Source organism: Lynx rufus, unplaced genomic scaffold, assembly GCF_022079265.1.
Source record: "Lynx rufus isolate CCGP_SWC_20201006 ecotype Redwood Valley unplaced genomic scaffold, mLynRuf1.p SCAF_27, whole genome shotgun sequence".
NCBI lineage: Eukaryota > Metazoa > Chordata > Mammalia > Carnivora > Felidae > Lynx > Lynx rufus.
In genome coordinates, this window is record NW_025814842.1 from 2,345,881 (window position 1) to 2,369,287 (window position 23,407).

The 23,407-nt window shown below is 51.1% G+C and overlaps 1 long non-coding RNA gene across 1 annotated transcript; it reads right to left on the reverse strand.

Annotated features, from left to right (window-relative positions):
* Nucleotides 1–318: 318 nt before the first annotated feature.
* LOC124519100 (uncharacterized) lies at nucleotides 319–22,299 on the reverse strand. Its single transcript, XR_006964004.1, has 3 exons — nucleotides 22,111–22,299; nucleotides 1,153–1,239; nucleotides 319–437 (listed from the first exon to the last, which is right to left on the reverse strand). It is a non-coding gene; the product is annotated as an uncharacterized LOC124519100 (long non-coding RNA).
* Nucleotides 22,300–23,407: the final 1,108 nt, after the last annotated feature.

A 23,407-nucleotide genomic window follows, 5' to 3' on the forward strand; every position in this document is an offset into this window, starting at 1 on the left:
GGGACGATGAGGTTCTTGCTCTTTGATGACCGCTCCTCGGCTGCTGCCCCCCCCCCCCGCCTCCCCTCCAGAGAGCAATCCCATCCGGTGGCAGCCAGCTTCGACTCCAGGAAAATCACTCCTTATCACTGAAACGGTCGTACGCTTGGGACAGCAAAAAGGCATTTCACAAACTATTGATCTGAGAATTAATATATTGCTTTTCTCCCAGATGCCGCACCTCGCTGCCATTGTATATATTAGTACCCCCGAAAATAGCATCAGGAGCAAAACAGCCTTCCAGCCTTTAATTACGTTTTACGTACTTCGTGCTTTTATGCTGTTATTGCTGTCTCGGCCCCTTCGCGCTCATTCCTCTCCGTTTCAGAATGTTTCCATCCCATCTCCCTATGCCGAGATGACTCAGAAGGGTGTCAGTGGATCTGTATTACCGCACGCTGATAAAAAACAACAACACAACAACCCGCTGAGAGGTTCCTGTATGCTGAACACCTAAATGACCCTTGACTTGTGTGTGTGCGTGTGTGTGGGTTTCCCCTTTAATTCCTGCAGAAAGCATGGCTTAAATCCAGGAGGAAAATGTTCCCATCTGTAGGCTAGTAATATACATTCAACAGTTTTCAATTGCTTGAGCTATGAAATATGATGATAGCCGTCTATATATCTCATGGGGGGAAAGATACCTTGAAATTCACTCTGCCACAGTATTGATGGGGACGCATTTCTGCAGGAAATGTGCAGAAAGACGCGCGGCTCATGATTTCAGCCGAAGCCCAGGAGGGCGGCCTCGTGATGGGCCATGGAGGGGCCGTCTCGTGCGGCAGGCAGATGTCGGGAAAACGTAGAATCGCCCCACCCGCCACCCACGGCCGTCTGCTGTCCATTTCCCCCCTTTCCAAGGGGATAGATGACGATCTCGGAAACTTGACCGTTTTCTTTCTCGGTTAATCAACATTAGGGTAATTGGCACATTACATCCATTTTACAGTGTGGCGTGTGCGCTTGCGGCTCCGAATAAATAATGAATGATCGCAGTAATGACCAGAAACGCGCGTGAGCTACTGCGGCGAGCGCATAATGGATGCTTTGTTTGTCTTCGGGGACTGTATTACCAGCGTGTAACTGATGAGGCTCTAAAACGCTCGGGGTTACCTGAGGCTTGAAAGGTGCTTCATCAAGCGGAGTCCGCTGCTCTGCGCCCAGACCGTAAGAGTGGCCCGATATTTGCTTGCGGTCCCCCTGTTTAAAAATGGAAAATATGCCGCCCTGCTCATCCATCACCGTGCCTGCCAAATGCTTTCTCCCCCTCCCTCTGCTTTTAGAAAAAGCGACTGGAAACGCCCAAGCAATGCCAATGGCTGAGTTATGTCTGTTTTTAGCACGCAATGTTTGAGCACCGAAGTCAGGGCTCATTAAAACTACGAATGTGGTGGCTTCTAGAATTGGCCACTTTAAACGTAGTCATCTACACATCAGTGGTTCCCGAACTGTTTTATAGTAGTCTGGGTTTTTATGAGGCATCTCTCAGTATCTGTGTGCATAACACACTTCAGTATATTTCCCCAAGGTCCAGCTGAGCACGGCACTGGCGAGCTCACTCCGGCCAGCGAAAAAGTAACAGCCCTCCGTGACGGATGCGAAGAGAACCTGTCGCTTTATCCGTGTCGACGCCAGCGCGTGACCGTTACGGGACGACTAGTTAGAAGAGTTAGATGCCTTTCTGGGCGTGTGTGCTTACTTAATCCTTTAAAGCTTACGCCTGGGAATATTTTACATTCTATAACATTAAGCACATTGCTCTCTACTTTGAACTTAGCCGTGTGCGGGGTGGAACACTGGTGTTTCTTCTGACCTTTGATTTTCTTAATCGAAAGGCTGGTGTCCGTTTGAAATGTTCGCACCGAAACGGCTGAGTTCAGGGTGTGGGGACACAGAGAAACTTTGCAAGGGCGGATCGAGGAAGAGCAGATAGGAGGATAGGAAGCAGCAGAGGATAGCAGATAGGAAGAGCAGTTGGGAGAGCAGATAGGAGGAAGGGAGCTTGGCAAGGAGCGAGGGAGGGAGGGAGGGAGGGAGGAAGGAAGGAAGGAAGGAAGGAAGGAAGGAAGGAAGGAGGGAGGGAGGGAGGAGGGAGGGAAGGGAGGGAGGGAGGGAGGGAAGGAAGGAAGGAAGGGAGGGAGGGAGGGAGGGAGGGAGGGAGGGAGGAGGGAGGGAGGGAGGGAGGGAGGAGCGAGGGAGGGAGGAAGGAAGGAAGGAAGGAAGGAGGGAGGGAGGGAGGGGGAGGGAGGGAGGGAGGGAGGGAAGGAAGGAAGGAAGGAAGGAAGGAAGGAAGGAAGGAAGGAAGGAAGGATAGCAGGTGTAAGTTAGAACAAATTATCCTAGGAGGGATCCCACAGAAGCAAACGCTGGGAACGAACAACAAAATGCTCACCCGAGAGATAAACGCACCGAATGAGTACATTAGACGCCGTGGAGGTAGAGGGTTTCCTTTGGCATGGTGTCTGAGACACCCACGTGGGAGCTGCCCGGAGGGATGAAGCCAAACCAAAGAAAAACCGCCAAACAACCAAACACTACACCAGCTACACATCCCGTATACACGCTACTTTTCTTCAGCACTGACTTCAGCGTCAGGGGTTGCGAAGATTAAATTATGGTGTGGAAATGGCCCACGCAATGTTAAAAGTACTCGACCGACACGTGAAATGTATCAATATTCTATTAATAACTGTTAAGTTGCATCAGGCCAGCATATATTACTGTGGGTACAGCTTGTTTAGTACATGCCGTTCCAACCCTTCCAGACACACCCCACCTCCAGGATGAGCACTGGCCTGTGTGACGACCAGAGCAGATCATTAAAAAAAAATTTTTTTTTTAACGTTTTATTTTTTGAAGAGGCAGAGCAGGACACAGCATGAGCAGGGGAGGGGCAGAGAGAGAGGGAGACCCAGAATCCAAAGCAGGCTCCAGGCTCTGAGCTGTCAGCACAGAGCCCCACGCGGGGCTCGAACTCACAACCCGTGAGATCATGACCTGAGCCGAAGTCGGACCCTCAACTGACCGAACCATGGAGGCAGCCCCAGAGTAGATCAGTTTTAACACTACCCTCTGCACTTCAAAATTAGTTTCGGTAACAATTCTGTCATGATCGGCAGCGGTCATTATTTGTTTGGTTTTGGTTTTAAAATAATGACCAGTTGTAAAAAAGAAGGAATTTCAATGTTAAAGATAGTGTTCAGGGGCACCTGGGTGGCTCAGTGAGCAAAGCATACAACTTCGGCTCAGGTGACCATCTCGTGGTTCGTGGGTTCGAGCCCCACGTGGCGCTCTGTGCTGACAGCTCAGAGCCTGGAGCTGCTTCCGATTCTGTGTCTCCCTCTCTCTCTGCCCCCCCCCCCCCACTCACGCTCTCTCTCTTTCTCTCCAAAATAAACATTGAAAAAATTTTTTTTAAAGTATTCAAATTCAAGAAAATATCTCATATGTGAACTAAAATGCATACTTAATGAAATAAAGACTACAGCTTGTGATTCACCTTGTTTCCCTGTTTTAAATTTTAAACGTAAAAACAACTCCTAGTGGCCACAGGAATGGTAGAAATGAAATAACTCAAGTTTTGTTTTGTTCTTTATAATCGCTGTGCTAGTGTTATCCATTAGGAATCGGCTGTCGAAAGACAAGTGTACAATGCCACGGGAGAACCACGAGACGAGAACTGGTCTCAACAGAGCTTAAGCAGTTCTGAACCTGTAGGAACTTTTAAATTTTAAAGAGCTTTATTGAGATATAATCTGTGTACCATAAAGCTCACCTATTTAAAGTGTGCAATTCAATCAAAATTGCACCGGCATTCTTCTCAAAGCTAGAAGAAACAATCCTAAAATTTGTATGGACCCACAAAAGACCCCAAATAGCCAAAGTAATGTTGAAAAAGAAAACCAAAGCGGGAGGCATCACAATCCCGGACTTTAGCCTCTACTACAAAGCCGTAAGCATCTACACAGTATGGTATTGGCACAAAACAGACACACAGACCAATGGAAGAGAATGGAGAACCCAAAATTGGACCCACAAATGTATGGCCAACTAATCTTTGACAAAGCAGGAAAGAATATCCAACGGAAAAAAGACAGTCTCTTTAGCAAATGGTGCTGGGAGATCTGGACAGCAACATGCAGAAGAATGAAACTAGACCACTTTCTTCACCATACACAAAAATAAACTCTAGATGGATGAAGGACCTGAATGTGAGACAGGAAACCATCAAAACCCTAGAGGAGAACACAGGCAACAACCTCTTTGACCTCAGCCGCAGCAACTTCTTACTCAACCCGTCTCCAAAGGCAAGGGAAATAAAAGCAAAAATGAACTACTGGGACCTCATCAAGATAAAAAGCTCCTGCACAGCAAAGGACACAATCAGCAAAACCAAAAGGCAACCGACAGAATGGGAGAAGATATTTGCAAACGACGTATCAGATAAAGAGTTACTATCCAAAATCTATAAAGAACTTACCAAACTCAACACCCGAAAAACAAATAATCCAGTGAAGAAATGGGAAGAAGGCATGAATAGACACTTCTCCCAAGAAGACATCCAGATGGAACAGACACATGAAACGATGCTCAGCGTCACTCATCATCAGGGAAATACAAATCAAAACCACACTGAGATATGACCTCATTCCGGTCAGAGTCGCTAAAATAAACAATTCAGGAAACAACAGATGCTGGCAAGGATGTGGAGAAATGGGAACCCTCCTACACTGTTGGTGGGAATGCAAACTGGTGCAGCCACTCTGGAAGACAGTATAGAGGTTCCTCAAAAAATTAAAAATAGATCTACCCTATGACCCAATAATAGCACCACTAGGAATTTATCCAAAGGATACAGGAGTGCTGATTCATGGCGGCACATGTACCCCAATGTTTATGGCAGTGCTTTCAACAATAGCCAAAGTATGGAAAGAGCCCCAAGTCAACTGATGAATGGATAAAGATGTGGTTTATATATACAACGGAATACTACTTGGCAATGAAAGAGAATGAAATCTTGCCATTTGTAGCAACATAGATGGAACTGGAGGGTATTATGCTAAAGGAAATAAGTCAGGCAGAGAAAGACAGATATCACATGTTTTCACGCATCTGTGGATCTTGAGAAACTTAACAGAAGACCATGGGGGAGGGGAAGGGGAAAAATAGTTTCAAATGGAGAGGGTGGGAGGCAAACCATAAGAGACTCTTAAATACAGAGAACAAACCGATGGTGGATGGGGACGGGGAAGAGGGGCAAATGGGTGATGGGCACTGAGGAGGGCACCTGTTGGGATGAGCACTGGGTGTTGTATGTAAGCGATGAATCATAGGAATCTACTCCCAAAGCCAAGAATACACTGTATACACTGTATGTTAGCTAACTTGACAATAAATATTTTAACAAAATAAAAAATAAAAGGCTTCATGGTAAAAGTGACAATTAAAAAAATAAAGTGTGTAATTCAATGGGTTTTGGTATCTATCTCTACAGAGTTGTGTAATCACACCCTAACCTAATTAGAGAACATTTTAATCACCACCCCCCCAAACCAACCCGGTACCCACAGGCAGTCATTCTTGCCCCTCCCTCCAAGCTCCTCCTCCACCACCCCTTCCTACCCTCCCTCCCCCGACCCTGTGGCTGGCCACGAATCTACTCTCTATCTCTATGGATTTGCCTTTTCTGGACATTTCATACAAAAGGAAGCAGGCAGGAGGAGGACCTTTGTATCCGGCTTCTTTCATTTAGCCAAAGGCTTCCAGGGTTCATCTGGGTCATGGCATAAATCAGCATTTTATTCTTTGTGTTGCCAAATAATACTCTTTTCTCTAAATACACATTTGGTTGGTCTTTTTTTTTTTTTTTAATTTTTTTTTTCAACGTTTATTTATTTTTGGGACAGAGAGAGACAGAGCATGAACGGGCGAGGGGCAGAGAGAGAGGGAGACACAGAATCGGAAACAGGCTCCAGGCTCTGAGCCATCAGCCCAGAGCCCGACGCGGGGCTCGAACTCACAGACCGCGAGATCGTGACCTGGCTGAAGTCGGACGCTTAACCGACTGCGCCACCCAGGCGCCCCTGGTTGGTCTTTTTATCAGTTGATGGACATACAGGTTGTTTCCACTTTGGAGCAACTACAAATAATGCTATGAACATTTACGTACAAGCTTTTGTGTTGACATCTGTTTCCTCTCACTTGAGTAGGTAACTAAGAGTAGCACTGCGGGGCCACATTGAACTCTAACATCTTGGGGACCTGCCAAACTGTTTTCCAAAGCAGGTCCACCATTTACATTCCCACCAACAATGTATGAGCCAATTTTTCCTTTTTTTGCCAACACTCGCTACTGTCGGTGTCTTCTATCATAACCATTCTAATGGGCGTGAAGTGGTATCTCACTGTGGGTTTGATCTGCGTTTCCCTGATGACGAATGACACTGAGCATCTTTCTTTGTGTTTATTTGCTATTTGCATATCTCCTTTATAGAGCTGTCCATTCACATTCTTTGACCATTAAAAAAAACGGGGTTGACTTTTTATTATTGAGTTGTAAGAGTTCTTTATGTACGCTGGATACGAGTCCCTTATCAGATTTGTGGTCTGTAGATATTCTCCCTCGTTCTGTGGGTTCTTTTCACTTTCCTGATGGTATCGTTTGTAGGAAAAGTTTTAATTTTGATGTAGTCCACTTGATTTTGTCTTTTGTCACGTTGTGCACTGGTGAAATATCTAAGGAATCAGTGACTAATCCGAGGTCACAAATATATACTCACGTTTTCTTCCAAGAGGGTCATAAGTTTAGTCCTTACATTTAGGTGTGGGATCCACTTGGATGTAATATTTGTGTATAGAGTGAGGTAGGGATCCAAATTCATTCTTTTGTGGGTAGACCTCTCTTTGTCCCAGCACCCTAATTGAAAAGACAGTTCTCTCAACGAATTGTTTTGGCCTCTTTGTTGAAAATCAATTGTCTATAAATAAAGGTTTATTTTCAGAGTCTCAATTTTATTCCATTATGTATATGTCCATCCTTAAGGTAGTACTACAATACACTGATTACATTAGCTTGGTAGTGAGCTTTGAAATCAGAAGGTATGAGTTCTTCAACTTTGTTATTCATTTGCAAGATTGTCTTGGCTGTTCTGGGGTCTTTAAATTTCTGCATGACTTTTACGGCCAGCTCATCAATTTTTGCTAAACAGGCAGAGAAGGTTTTGATAGGAATTGTGTTGAATCTGTATATCAATTTGAGGAGGACAAACATGGTATGTCTTCTCATTTATTTACATCTTTAACTTCTTTCAATGATATGTTTATGGTTTTCAGTGTATAAGTCTTCACTTCTGTTAAATTTATTCTTCAGTTATTTTATGCTTTTGATGCTATTGTAAATAAATAGTTTAAACTTTTCCTTTCTTTTTTTTTTAATGTTTACTTATTTTTGAGAGAGAGAGAGAGAGAGAGAGAGAGAGAGAGAGAGAGACATAGAATCTGAAACAGGCTCCAGGCTCTAAGTTGTCGGCACAGAGCCTGACGCGGGGCTCGAACCCACCAACCGTGGAATCGTGACCTGAGCCAAAGTTGAATGCTTAACCGACTGAGCCACCCAGGCACTCCTTAACTTTTTCTAAATATTGTAAACAGTTTTCTTGGTTTTGTTTTCAGATTGTTTATTGCTAGTGTACAGAAAGGCAATTGATTTTTGTATATTTATCTTGTATCTCTCAATCTTCCTGAAACTGTTGATTAGCTTTAATAGTGTTTCAGTGGATTTCTTGGGATCTTCCATATACAGGATCATGTCATCTGCACAGAGAGGTAGTCGTACTTTTTTTTTCTAATCCGTATACCTTTTCTTTCTTTTTCTTGCCTAATAGCCTTGGCCAGGCCCTCCAGCAGAAGTGCTGAGATGCGCAACCTTGTCTTGTTTCCATGGCAACGCCCTTGGGAACGGAACATGCTGTGTAGCTGAGCTGGTGTGTGTTGGGGGTGGGCTGTTGAACTGCATGAATTCCTATGTAGAATACAGTACTTATCCAAGTTCAAGTAATAAACATGTGCTAATCTGGGGCTCACATATACGTGATTAAAACCCTACAGTAACCACTGCAATTGTTTAGCACTTAGACAAATCAAAGGTATTTTTTAAGGAGGAATTTATCACTGGCATTATGTAGCGTTGCTGGTGCAATTAGCTGGTCTTATTGTAAAATTCCCCACGATGCGTTTTCTATTGCTCACATCCAAAGCAGATGGTACCCAAGGCCCACACCCCTCGGTGCAAGGATGCGTGCCCCGTTTTTCCAGCAGTCTCTGAACCGTCCTTTGGGTGTGAACCAATCCGTCTTGGGCACACACGCCGGGCCACCCACAAGATGGGCCACAGCGCCCACTGCTGCCTCCCGCCCCGCCCTGTGCCCAGAAGACCCTTCACACCTGCTGCGGAGTTGACTGGGATGGTCTGGGGACCCACTGAGTGGCACCGTCCACTCTGTCTCAACACTGGGATTGGGGGCCCGTGGTCCGAGGGTGCAGGATGACAGTGCCACGGGGGCTGCAGTGTTGAGTCCGCACACCCCTGGGTGGAGCGGGGCCTGTGACAATGACGTGGCTGTACTGTCGCTCACCCTGTGACCCTGGGCTCGCGGCTGCAGCTATGTTTCTCTCCCGTTAAAAGGAGCCCTGGGACAGCCTCGGCCCCCTGCACCACCTCGGCGCCTCCTTCTTTCACCACCCGCCCCAGAGCGGAAGGTTTTGTTAACGTGGCATTGGTACTGAGCCTTCGGAAGGAACGAGGTGCTATGAATAAAAGGGGGGAGAAACAACCCGCTGATCTCATCCCTACCGTCTAGGGGCTTGCGTTCTTGGGTTTGTCAAAAATATATATTTAAACTTTCATTTACTAATTCTTTTACACGGAGCAGGGGGAATGGAGAGAGAGTGGTTTCCTTACGTGAGCTCACTAACTGAGATTAGCTATTTCTAGAAAAAGGAGCGCTGTTTTGAATAAGGAAGTGCGTGCTCCCAAAGAGGCTGTCACGGAAGGAGGGGGCTGCCAGCACCCCACTCGAGTCCCCCGGTATGTGCCACTTCTGGGCCCCAAGGCCCCATCATCACCAGCCATGGTCACCCGGGAGTCTCCATGGCTCACGCGCAGCCCTCAGCTACCCCAGTGAACGGCAGGTGCGGCTGGAGGGTGATTACCCCAAGTCACTGTCACTTACCTGTGTAGCAGGTGACTCTGCCGTGCACCTGTGCGGGGTCCCCAGCAGGACCGGCTGCCACTGCCCACGGCGGTAGCTGGGTCAACAGAACCCTTTTGCTTACTGTGTCCATTCCCCGTCCTACCCCGTCACTGTCCCACCGGGATGTTCTGGGACCTCCTCCCGTGTAAGCCACTTGCCTTCCAATCTGGTTTCAGGGTCTGCTTCTGGGGTCCCCAACCCAAGATAGAATCAACGGCACGAGGACAAGGGCTGAGAGAGGGTCTCTTGGGAATCTGGGGTGGCCACAGACACCTCCATTTTTTTTTTTCGATAGCACATCATCTACCATGGGAAGGGTCAGCAAGCCACAGCCCATGGCCAAATCCAAAGCACAGTCTTACATTCTGGTAGAGTCTGGAGTGAAGAATTGTTGCTACTTTTTTGTTTCGTTTGGTTAGGATCTCATGATGGGGACGTTTACTGTTCCCCCGCCCCCACTCCAGTGTTGTTGAGATATGATTGATACATAACAGTGTATTTGCTTCAGGTACACAACACAATGATTTGGGGCCTGGACATATTGTGAAATGCTCACCACGGTAAGTTTGGTTAACTTCCACCATTACACAGTTAAATTTTTTTTTCTCATGATGACGACTTTAACGGTTTACTCTCTTAGCAGCGGTCAAATACATACTACAGTATTTTCAGATCGTCACTTTTAAGGTTCCCACAATTCTTAACGTGTGACAACGTGCCAGAAATGGCCACCAAACTGTGCGTTTTAAAACATTTTCCTGAAAGGAATGGACTCTTTTGACACACAGGGCGATGCAAGCATGCTTTTCCCACGTCGAGTAGAGGGCTTGCTTTAAAAAGATGTTGATTCATTACCCAGGAAGGTGGCATGGGTGGGTTTACAGCCGTAGGAGGAAATCTGTCGTCCTTCTAACGTGTCAGGTGTCTCATTTGGAGCTATCACCGGTGCGCGTGGGAAGCCTTTTGGGAATGTGTGGTCTGGGTCACATGACCTTGAACTGAGAGACCAGCACATTTGTTTCCAGGAAGCTCTCTCCTGTATCTGCGAAATGGGCTAAGAATTCCTGCCCCGCTCGTTTGTCGTGAGAAGCCAGTGAGGATGGTGAGTAAACATGTGATCTGATCTGTTTCCTCTCCTGCCCTCGCCACACACTTGCCTTCAAGTGGAGGCTGGAACCAAGGACAGTTTTGTGTGGCTTCTCTAAAGTTTCCAGTATCTCTGGTAAGCGTCAGACAAGCATCAGATGAAAGGCGGTTTATAGATACAAAATGCCGCTCTGATTACAATAAAGCCTTATGCCCAAAGTGATATAAATAAGGGGAGTAACAATAAAGAGGAAAAAAGTATCACAGCCTCGGTGCAGGAATCCACGTGTGCGACTGATCTGTGGGCTCAGGGACCAGGAAAACGGAACTGCACACGGCTGGGGGACCGTGGGCACAGACTCTGAGAAATTAAGCGTCTCCTCCTTAGGAGCGAGGAGGCGATGAGGGTAACCATCTCTGTTCTTGGCTGGGTAACGGGCCGACCCTCCTTCCGCCTCTGCGTCCCCTTCCTCTCACCCCCAGGGGGCGCTCTTTCCTCCGCCTTGGAACCAGGCTTCCACCAGCTCCCTTGCGCCTGGACCGTGCCAACCCTCTCCACCGCCAGCCTCCCGTGCAAATCCCACCCATCCGGGGGTCAGGACTGCACCCGATGGTTCGCGCACCTGCCTCTGTGCCCGCACTGCGCTGAGCCCTTTCACAGAGTAGCTCAATCTCACCATGACTGCAGGTCTTGGTTTGAGCTTCCCCGGAAACCAAGGCTGAGACGGGGAACTCTGCGCACATGGTGTACTTGGGAGGGGATCCCAGGAAACAAGGTAGGAGCAGGGGGAAACAAGGCTGGGGAGGCCGAGAACACAGCGCGCTTGGAGAACAGGTGAGCACTGGGGACAGAGGAGCGCTGCCCCCTGGGGGGCCCTGGGGACAGCTCAGAATGGCATGGGGTGACCTCCCCTGGGGAGTGCGAAGCTGTTCTTTATCCACCAGCTCCTGGAGTGTCTGGAAAAGGCCCCGGGGGCACAAAAATGCACATACAGCTAGAGGGAACCAGTGGGTGCTCACTAAAATCGATTCCAAGGGAGGAACCTTGGAGTTCTGCCAACACGCGGAGGAAGCCAGTCCCCATTTTGCAGATGAGGTTACCGGTGCTGGCCGCTGACTCATGGTGGAACCAGGAACTCCTACTATTCTGTTGAGGAGTCTCACCTCCTATTCCTCGCCCCCTGCCCAGCGCCGAGAGGAATCCAGTTGTACGGAAAAGAGCACGGATTACGTTCATGACCAAACCACCAGCCCTCAGGCCCCAGGGCCCTTGCACATCCACCCTCGGAATCCTGTGAGGCCCAGCACGTGCCTTTGCTGCCTGTCCTCGAGCCTGAAGCGCACACGTTTGAACTGGCTCCTGCTTGCAGTGTGAGGTGGGAGTGAGGTGGGGAAAACTCACTCTCAGAAGCAAGATCCAGATATGGACGAAGTCGTGAGACCTCCCAGGGGAAGGGGCCTCGAGCTTCGGTCTCTGAGGGAGAAGGTGTTTCAAAGCACAGATCCTCTGCCAAAAGTTAAAATGAATTTCAGTCCTAAGTTGCGTCACGTTTCTCCACACATATTACAGGGAGTTATGTTACATATAACTTATATATAACTTATATATGTTATATTACACATAACTTAATGCCTGCCCAAGTGGCTTCTCAAGGCCCCCCGCCTCCTGTCCCTAGTGCCCAGCTGTTCCCGAGACCCTAATGGCCAAACTCACCCCCTGCCTCAACTCCTCCCCAAGCCCTGGCTCGCGGGCTCCCTCCCCCCCCCTTCCCAGCCCGTCCTGTCGATCAGAGTCCAGCAAGAGTCCCTCGTCTTTAGGAAGTGGAAACCAGACACATTGCCAAAAGAATCTTTTCAGTGGGAGAGGAGAGAGAACACTTTCTGCATCTGGGCCCCTTCGATTGGACAGATATGTGTCGATGTTGACGAGTCTGGCTGACCTGTGTCCCTGGGTCCTGGGAGGGGGCTTCTGAATCCTTGCAATTCCCCAAATGACAGAGGAGCATCTGTCACGCAGGGCTCAGCCCTCACCTGGGTTTATGCTAACAAGACGACGAAGATGGGGGGTGGGGCACACCAGAAGGGACCCACTGTGTGCTTACAGGGTTGGGGCTCCAAGTCGGGTGACGTCAGCCCAATGTCTCGGGAGAGGAAGGGGCTGGAGACAGAGTTCAACCACGTGACCAGGGATTCGATCGATCACGCCCAGGTCATGAAACCCCAATAAAAACTGGACCCCAAGACTGCCCCTGCTTTGGGGTGGTAATCAGACGTGTGCGTGGGGAGCGAGAAACATCTTCCCAGTCCCTGACTATGGGTCTCTTCTTTCGGCTGGTCCTAATTCGCAGCCTTTACCACAAAACAGTAGAAGTCAGCACAGTGTTTTCTTGGTCTAACAGTTGTTCCTGTGAATTATTGAACCTGAGGGAACCGCCGGGGGCTGCAAATCTGTAGCCAGATGGTCAGAAGTGTGGGTGGCCTGGGGACCTCTGGGCTCGCAGCGAGCCTCTGAAGTGAGGACGGTCTTAGCTGCGACATTTGACCGAACTCGTAGTCGGTGTCAGAACTGGACTGTGACGAGTGTCCTCCTTGTAAGATGATAGAACGGAGATGAAAATGTGTCATTCTGTTTGGAGGAAGTCGCTTTTCAGGTTTGACTAATTCATTGCGCTGGGACCTAGATTTTCCCCTCAGAATTCTGTCCTTGTGTTTTGTTTCGTTTTTTGACTAAAGATGAGCATAAGAGTGAAAAATTGTCAGCTGGGCCTTGAAAACCGGGCCACGGTGAACTGCGAGCCTTGGAGCCTACAGTCCTGTGTCTCCCTTAAAGAAAAAAATACATACATATATATGTGGGTGTATATATATATATATATATATACACCCACATATATAATCATGTATAATATTATGTATATATTATGTATATATATTATATATATGTGTGTATATATATATATATATATATATACATATAAACGTCTGCTTATTTATTTTGAAAGAGAGAACACAAGTGGAGGAGGGGCAGAGAGAGGGAGAGAGAGAGAATCCCAAGCAGGCTCTGAGCTGTCAGCGCAGAGCCTGACATGGGGCTCAAACTCACAAACCGTGAGATCATGACCTGAGTGGAAACCAAGAGTCGGACGCTTAAAGGACTGAGCCCCCCAGGCGCCCCCGGGCTTCCCTTTTATGAGGAGATGGTCCAGTCAGGGTCAGAGGCCACATTCACAAAGAATCCCAGCCTCCCTTCTACAGATCAGGTGCATCATGACTCTGCCCAAATTCTTCCATAAGAGCCAACAAATTAACGACTCCTGAGACCCTCGAAAGCCTCGTAAGTGGCAAAGAATCTCCAAAGGAGACCCAGTTTGCTTGGCGTCTTCAGAGTTATCGGGATCAAGCTGGGGTTCGGTTTCTTTTGTTTACTCATTTGTTTCCAAAAATAAATTTCAGGAGGACAGGCCGTTAATAAAAGATGCTCCGGTGTACTTGAAACGGTTGGAGAACCAGGCAAAAAGGCGACAAAATATGAAATGGATCGTGGCGGAGGTTTTTCGAAAGCCGAGGAGGACAGCGCTAGGACCCAAGCACAGACGGTGTACCGTTGATCTTGGCCAGCTTGTGCCCCCCGCCCCGGGTTTCCAGGGCAAAAGTTCCCATCAGGTAGTCACAAAAGAGAAATGCTCTATTCGCGTCTGCAGCTTGGGATTCGAGGTCCTCTGGGAATACTCATTTCTGTCATGCAACCCAAATATTTACGGAGCGTGAGGGGAGCGTGGCCCAGCGTGAGCCACTTTTGCTGGGAGCCTTCTCTCAGGGGCTTCAAATAGTTCCAGAGCCTCTGCAGCGGGTCTGGGGACAGGGTGGGCACTTTGATGTCCTATGATCCCACAGTGGGGTCCCCGGTCCCCCACCCACCAACCCTGACATCTTGGGCAACCTCAGCTCCCTCATTCGCGAAAATGCAGATACTAATTACTACTTAGGGCGGGTCAGATAGTCTTTCCCCCACTCCCCAACTCATGTCCACTGGCACCTTAGAACGTGGTTCTTTGGAAGCAGGGTCTTTGCAGATAGAGTCAGCTAAGGGTCTCGAGAGGAGAGCATCCTGGCCTGAGGGTGGACCCTAAATGATGGGTGTCCTTGTAAGAGGAGAGCACACAGACGGACTCACCCAGGGAAAGTCCCGTGAAGTCGGAAGCAGAGATCGCAGTGATGCGTCCACAGGCCAAGGGATGCCAAGAATTCCTGCAACCGTCAGGAGCGAAGGCACGGGGAGGAGGGAGCAGAGAGCGCCTCCAGAAGGAACAGATGCCCCAGCACCTCGATCGCGGACTCGTGGCCCTCCGGATCCGTGAGAGAATCTGTTCTGTTGTTTTAGCCCCCCGCCACCACCCCCCCCCCAGCGTGCGGTGATTAGTTACAGCACTTGCAGGGGACTGTGGCTCGGTCAGGGCGAAGAGGACTCCAGTGTTTGGTCGGTGTGAATGCTCGGCCAGTTCTTTCTCGTTCTGTTCTTTCCGTTCTCGGCTGTTTTGGTGGATGACACTGCAGCTACGGGAGGCGTTCGGCTCCGTCCCGCAGCTCCCGCATTTACCCACTGAAAAACGTCTTCGCGGGGGCTCCGTCTCCGTGCCCGGGCGTGGGCACATAGGCTTCGGCTTCTCCTTTATTTTCGTATGTGCGGCGGACATTGCCGGTTTCCTGCTCGCGTGGCGCCCGTTGGCATCCACGTCTGGGCACGCTGGCCCACCCCTGGCTCACGACTGCAGCAGCCAGAACCCTTCCTGAGAACCCCCTCTGGCTTTTAGCCCCGGCTTGGTCTGCAGGTGGGACAGAGAGCGGAGCCCTCCCCCCACCCCCGGCTCCCCTTCGACCAATGATCGGCGAGAGTCAGTGAATAAGTCGCCAGGTCCCCACCCTCCACCTGGGGTGTCCCCAGGTGTGAGCCACAGCTTCCTACCGTCCTACCGCCCCCAGCAGGAGTGAGCCCTGCTCGGTTGGCCACGTCGGCGAGCTGCTTGGTGACACACACAGTATTGGCTTTCTTCCTGGATTGGTCCCCCGTGGCTTCTGGAACAAATGACCACAAGCCACGTGGCTGGACACAGAAGACACTATGCCCTCACAGTCCTGGAGGCCAGAAGTCTGAAATCAGCATCCTGGGCTGACATCAGGCGTCAGTGGGACCGCGCTCCCTCCGGAGGCTCGAGGGGAGAATCTTTCTTTGCCTTTTCCGGTTTCTGGAGGTTGCTAGTGACCCCTGGCATCCTTGGATTGTGGGCACATCACTCCAGTTTCTGTCTGTGTCTCCGCATGGTCTCCTCTTCTGCGGTCAAATCCCTCTCTGCCTCCCTCATATAAGGACACCTGCGAGTGTCTGAAGGCCTCTCCCAGACCAGAACAATCTCCCTGCCTTGAGATCTATAAGTTAACCGCATCTGCAAAGACCCTTTTTTGCCACACAAGGTAACGGTCACAGGGATTAGGACTCGGATATCTTTGCGGGGGTGGGGGAGGGGGGGCGCGGCGTCATTCAGCTGACTACACTTCCCTTCCTGGAATCAACTCCCCAATAAACTACTCACACTCCCCTCCTAGTCTCAGGATCCGAGACTATTATGTCATAGGGAATGAGAATCACTCTTTAAGGAATGATTTACACACGTGATGTGCCGACATTTCTCTAGCAATCATATTTACAGGAGTTGGAACAGGGTTGTTAAATTCTTTGAGGGTTATTAACCCAGAACCATAATCCCAAGGTGGAGGGAACAATTGGCTTGAACAGGCTTTTGGATAACAATAATCCCCCCCCCCCAAAAAAAAAAAGGAAACCAGGGAGAAGTCTGATGGGGACTCTCACTGCCACTGAAAACACTTCTCAACTTCAGTCTCTGTGGCTTATAATTTGATCTATCTCGCGGGAGAGGAGTTTGGGTGGGAGGGCCCCAGGCCGGACGGAGCCGAACCCTCAGCCGTAATCCGTCACTTGTAGCGGGGTGTGGAAAGTGGGAATGAATGGTGAGCTCGTCCCGCTGGGCCTTCATCAGGGCGGGCGAGGCTGAAAACCCCCCAGTTCCCCACGGCTGCTTCCTCGACACCAACGCTGAGATCATGACTCTGTGGCCGACGCTTCAACTTTCGCTGGCGGGGCTGAAAGTCACCGTACCGTTTCTGGAGATGTTCTTGGAAGTGACGTTTAAGTGGAGACCCCGAGGATGAAAAGGAGTGAGCCGACTTAGAGATGAGGCAGAGACAAGGCCGAGACAACGTGTCCTGGCAGAAGGAGACGTATCAGGGAAGAAAAGACCCAGGATAGGGGCGTCTCAGGTAGAATGACCACAGATCAGAGGCGGCGAGGGGCAGGGGCCCGTCGTGGCCCCCTGCTGCTGTGTGTGCGTCTCCTCAGAACATACCGGAAGGCCCCCCGAAGGCCTGGGGGCAACGTCAGGACCTGAGAGGTGTTTTCAGGACATGGCTCACTCCAGCTACCGTGTGCGGAAAGCACCAGGAAAGGGGGAGGGTGGGAGCAGGAGGCCAGGTTAGGTGGCTTCGGACGTGTGGGTGGGACGAGACGGACCTTGACTGGGGGGCACCCTGGCTCCACGCTCCTCTCTGGGCTGAACCGTGTCCCCGGCAAACTCAAGTGCTGGAGTCCTAGCCCCCAGCACTCCTGCGTGTGACTGTGTTCGGAGATGGGGTCTGTAGACAGGTGACTAAGGTAAAGCGAGGTCACAAGGGCGGCTCCCAGTCCGCTCTGACTGGGGTGCTTCTAAGAGGAGGAGGTCAGGACACAGACAGGCACGGGGGACGAGCAGGTGAGGACACAGGAGAAGGCCATCCGGGCACCAAGGGGAGAGGCATTAGGAAGACAGCCGCCCCGCCCACACCTGCATCTCAGACTTCAGCCTCCGGGACTGTGAGAAAACAGCTTCCTGTTGTCTAAGCTGCCAGTATTTGTTACTTTGTCACACACTGTAACGTAACACACTGTCACAGACCATTAGGCTGAAACCTGCTGTCCCTGTCGGTCGGGTCCAGGCTCTTTTCCCCTCCTGCTTTCTCCATGGGCCTTGCCTTCTCTCCGCTCACAGCTCTCTCGCAGGTGTGCGCATGGGCTGGCCCGCCCACGCACACACAAATGTCACCCTCTGGGGTGGCCTTCTAGGATCATGGCGGGATGGGGCCTAGAGTTCTTAATGCACCGTCTGTTTGCAGATAACTCACTCCAAAATTCTGAACTGCCCCTTCGGCTGCCCCAAGTCTCCTACACATTTAGAGCGATTCTCCAACCAAACGAATGTCACTCCCACATTACAGAGGCAGACCAAATTAGCGTTTAGCAGAGAAAGGGGCTTCTTCTTTTTTTTTTTTTTTTTTCGCAAATCATATAACTCTAAATTACCTTCAATTTCCTAAATGGAATCTGGCTCGTGATTCACTCTAGTATGGAGTAGTCTGTAATGAGATTATATTATGTTTGGGGGAAAACATTCAAATGACCAAGATAATTAATTTTGCATAACAACCAACATATAGCAAGATCCAAAGCCGGAACTCAAAGCCAGCAACCTGCCGGGGCCCCTGGGGGTGATAATGTTTCTTTCAAAACACAGTAACAAAGACAGTTCCAGAGACCCGTGAAATGCAGAGGTTTTAAAGCTGGAAATGTCGGGGCTCTTTCCGTTGGAGCCACAATGCTCGTATTTTCTCAGAAGCTGTCATTTACCGTGGATCTCTCCTGGGTTTGGGAAGATAAAAGAAATCCTCCGGCCCCAAAGACTATCTTGGACGCGCTTTGCTGGGAAAAATCTTTAGAGAACCGATTCCAAGTATGCAAAACGTTTGGTGCTGTTTCAGGGCTCAGCTTATACCAGGATGGAGAGTGTGTGTGTGTGTGTGTGTGTGTGTGTGTGTGTGTGTGCGCGCGCGCGCGCGCGTCACGCGCTCATCTTGTAAAAGAAAGAATAAGATCAAACCCTCTTTGGTTCTTTGAATCCTCATCGCCAGGTGGCTTGATTTGTATGGTATCAGACTTGTCTGAACATCTGGGGAGGAACTGACGCGCGGCGCGGCAGCAATTTTCCGGTTCTGATTCATTGTTAAAAATCACCTCGGAAAGAGCCAGGACCTGGCAGGCCGCGCCCCCCCCCCCCCCCCAATCCTTGTATCCCTTGGCTGCGTGTAATTCTAACACAGTCAAGGAATATGTGTGAGATTGGGAGCCAGAGAAGCTACATTCTTGCAAAGATCTGCTGCTAACTGCCTGCATGGTCTCGAAAATAAATTCCTGCACTCAAACACTGATGCATGAATCTGTGCACAGTAGCCCCGCCCACAACAGCCAGGATTGGAGAACGGAGATGTCCATCAGCGGATGAGGGGATAAAATAAACTGTGGTACGTCCACGCGGCAGAACACTACTCAGCCATAAAAAGGAACTAAATCCTGAACACAGATGCTAAGTGACAGAAGCCAGACACAAAAAGGTCACGTGCTGTAGAATTCCTTTTACGTGAAATATTCAGCATAGGTAGATCCCCAGAGTCAGAACGCAGATCGGTGGGTGCCCGGTGCTGTGACAAGGAGGGAGTGGGCAGTGACAGCTTCACGGTAGGGGATTCCCTTTTGGGGTGAGAGTGTCTTGGAACCAGGTAGAGGTGGTGATTGCACAACATTGTGAATCGTGCACTTAAAAAAACTTCTTTTTATTTATTTTTGAGAGAGAGCATGAGCGGGATAGGAGCAGACAGAGAGGGAGACACAGAATCTGAAACAGGCTCCAGGCTCCGAGCTTTCAGCACAGAGCCCGACGTGGGGCTCAAACCCAAGAACCATGAGACCATGACCTGAGCTGAAGTCGGACGCTTAACCGACTGAGCCCCCAGGTGCCCCATGAATTGTGCACTTTAAAATGGTTAACTTTAGCCTGGCTCAGTCAGTACAGCATGTGACTCAGGATCTCAGGGTTGTGAGCTAGAGCCCCAGGTGGGGTGTGGAAATTACTCAAAACTAAAATCTTAAAAATAAAGCAAAATAAAATACGTAACTTTACATTACGTGAATTTTACCTCCATTAAAGAAAGAGACGTTCCTGCTGTCACTGTCCACCCCCCGCACCCCTCCCCCCCACCCCCAGATCTTGGGGACTTTCTGGGAAAATCAGGGCGATGGACCCCCAACAGAGACTATCTGGGCTGGCCCTGTGATCGGCTGGAACAGGTGCGTCAGAAGTGACTCTACGTAGCTTTCACGGCTGGGTAGGGGGCCACCTGCAGTTTCCGTGTAAGGAACGCCCCCCCCCCCCCCTCAGAACCCAGCCACCGTCGCTGAGAAAGCGCAGGCGGCCCGAGGGGCCAGGATGGAGCTCAGAGGCACCGGGCACCAGCTGTGTGACACTAGTCGTGCCAGTGAGCTATCTCGATGTTCCAGCCCGGCTGTGCCCTTGGGCGAGGCGCCCCCGCCAGCCCCACCTGGATGGAGGTTTGGTTTACGCACGGAGACAGCGATCACCACGGAGGCAGGCGCAAAAAGGAACATATCCCTCTCTGCGTATCTATCTCTATACCTATCTCTGCATCTCTCTAGAGATAAAATTCCGTCTATTCCTATCCATCTCCAGATTCACAAAGTGGCTGACACAATGATGGAGGCTGGCAAGTCCATCCTCTGTAGGGCAGGCCAGCAGACTTGAGTCCCAGGGAAGATGTTACAGCTCACGTCCTCTGACAGGTGACTGGCTCAACTCCCTGTTCCTCAGGGCACCCTAGTCTCATTTTCTTGCAGGGCCTTCACCTGATTGGGTGAGGCCCACCCACCTCACAGAGGGTCGCCTGATTTACTCAAGGGCCACTGATTTCACCGGGAGTCTCATCTAAAAAAACACCTTCATGGCAACATCTGGATTGGTGCTTGACCTCATCTCTGGATACTGTGGTCCAGCCAAGTTGACACATAAAGGTAACCCTCGTGGCAGGCAATGAACCTCACGACGGTGGGCTTTGGCCACTGGGCCTCAAATTTCGCTTCCATGCTCTGCCCACATCCTCTTGGGTCCCCTTCCATTTCCAGAGCTGCCTGCCCGGGGCACAGAGAGCTGGAGCGCCTAGGGGTGGGTGCTTGGCCCCCAGAGCGGCTCCCACCCTATGACCGACCAGGCCAGGCGCGGGAAGCCCCGCCCCTCTCCTCGGGTTGAGACAACCCAGAGGCCTGCTTCACTCTCTGGCACGCCCCACGGGGTCGGGCAGAAGCCCCCCTGCATTTGCCCCTCCCATCAGCTCAGTCGTGCTGGGCTCTGCCTGCTCCCTGCCCATCCCTCCTCCCCACCTCCCGTCCCTCCTCCCCCCCTCCCCCAGCAGGCCCGTGGGCACTCTGACGCCCATCTTAGGTCTGCTTCTGGGAAACCCGGCCTGACACAAGAGGGCCCTGGGAACAGCGGGGCCAAGGATGATGGGTCCCTGTGCATTTGTGGAAGCAAATGTTTACTGGGGTGGGGGTGGGGCTGACATCTTCCAGTGGAGGAGAACCGGGAGGCTTTCCAGGCAAGGGACAGAATTTACGTGTCCGCCCCGACTTTGCCAGCATCGGTCCTGCCTTTTCCCCACAAGGCCTTGCTAGATGCTGGAGAAGGTGACCCTTCTCCGTGAGGGCCTCATCCTTTACGTAGCAGAACCGAGATGCAAACCCCGTGCCCCACAGGGCGGAGTCGTGGCCTCCCTGCGTGCTCACGGCTCTCCTCTCCCCGTCACGCCTTCCCCCTGCGGCCCCCACCCCAGCCACGCCGCAGGAGCAACAAAGCACAGATGAACTCCCGATGTGAGCCACACCGTTCCCCGTACCGCTCGGTGATCGCCGACTTTACACGCTCCCGGAAAGGTGCGCTGATGTTTGGTGACGGATATGGAAATTCAATAAAAGGCAAGTTAATTAAAACAGAACAAGCTGTTGCCTGGGGCAGCAAAATGTAACTGCTTATTATGTGAGTGAATGTTGAGATACGGGGGAGTATAATTTTCTCTCTCTCCCCCTGTGTTTCTGGGAGTCTGTTTGGCAAAGTCAGAGCGGGAGTCTGCCAGACGGGGATGGCTGGTTCCAGCCTGAGATGTGTGTTATGCACATGCGTGTGGCTGGCCCTGGGCACGGGGTTGCATGTGAAGGAAACCCACAGACTGTGGGCTCCCGGGCGGGCCCGAAGCCTGTCTCCAGCTTGCTTGTAACCCAGTGCCAATGAAGCGCCCTGCACCCGCTAAGGACACCTGTTGCTAATTGCTGCCACAGTGTCTGAAACGGGTGTCCTGCCGTGGCCCAAACTGTCTCCCCGTCCCCAATCCATGTGTTGAAGTCCTAACTCCCCCCAGGACCTCAGCCTGGGCCTGTATGTGCAGAGCAGGTCTGTAAAGTAACCAAGTGAAAATGAGCCACACGGGTGGGCCCTAAGGAAAAAGGATTAGGACGCACACAGAGGAAAGACCAAGTAAGGATACGGGGACAAGATGGCCATTTACAATCCAAGGAGAGAGACCTCGAAGAAACCACCCCTGCTGACACCTCGATCTCGGATTTCCAGCCTGGAGAACTTTGAGAAAAATACAGGCCTGATGTCTAAGCCACCAAGTCTGGGGGGGGCGTCTTGCTATGGTAGCTCAGCAAACTCATCTGCACCTGCCCATTTGTTACCGTTCAGGGGTCTTCAGGTGGGTGGGTGGCTCTGCCGGTCGTAGCGGAGCTCACCTGTGGCAGGGACTGGACGTCAGGGGGTCCTCAGCTGGGGACGACAGCAATGTCGCTGTGCTCCACGTGGTTTCTCATGGCTCTCGGGAGCCTGGGCTTGTTGTCAGGGTGACGGAGGGCTGGGGAACGGGGAGAGGAGGGGGGGAGAGAGAAGTGGGGGAGGGAGAAGGACGGAGAGAGAGGGGGAGGGGGAGAGAGGAGGAGAGGGGGAAAGGAGGGAGGAGAGGGGGAAAGGAGGGGGGAGAGGGAAGGGGGAGGGAGAGAGAGGGGGGAGAGAGAAGGGGAGAGGGAGAACGATGGGGAGAGAGAGGGGGAGGGGGAGAGGCAGAGGGAGAGGGAGAGAGAACAGGTCTCCCCAGGACCAGGCTCCCTCCCTGCGCACCACCTCTTTTGCTGCATCCTATTGGCCGGAGGCAATCACGTGGGCACTCTCGCTCCCTCTTTTGCTGCATCCTATTGGCCAGAGGCAATCACATGGGCACTCTCGCTCCCTCTTTTGCTGCATCCTATTGGCCAGAGGCAATCACATGGGCACTCTCGCTCCGGGGGTTGGGAGACAGACCCAGCCTCTCCATTGGGGAAGTTGCAGGTCAAAGGGCACGCATTTCGGGAGGGGTGGGGAAACGGGGTCTCTTCTGCAACCACCCCGGGGGATTCCTAAATGTTTTATTTTGAGTGTAAAAATCCGAACTTCAAATCTGAGGAATTGGCAGGTGGTCAAGAGGGACAGAGGGGCGCCTGGGTGGCTGAGTCATGCGAGTATGTGACTCTTCATTTCTGCCCGGGTCACGATCCCGCAGTCGTGAGCTCTCTCTCCCTCTCCCTCTGCCCCTGCCCCCTCAAAAATATGACAAATAAAAAAAATAAAAAGAGGAACAGAAACATTTACAAATTTGCAGTGACACGGTGTTTAAGGCTTGTGCTGCACCTTCTACACGCGGTAAACGACAAAGCCGGTGGCAATCCCTGATCGGAGTCCAACAGAAAAACTCCGATCTCTGCCAGAGTCAGGAGTGCAGGCCGGGTGCTCAGAAAGCCCTTGTCTCGATCCCCAGCCTAGAGGGGGTGTCCCTGCCACTGTTTCTCAGACTCCTCTGGTGTCCCCCCCCCCCCCAGAGCGCTTCCCACGCCGGTCACCACGTGTGGCTCCCGGGACCTCCTCGTTTGCTAGATGGCACATCACGTGAGGGTAGGGTTGTTGACTTCTCAACTCCCCAAGGGCCTCCCCCCCCCCCAGGGGCTTCTCCTGGGAGGAAGCAGAGAATAACGGGTTGAGAAAGTCCTTCCTTGTCCGCCT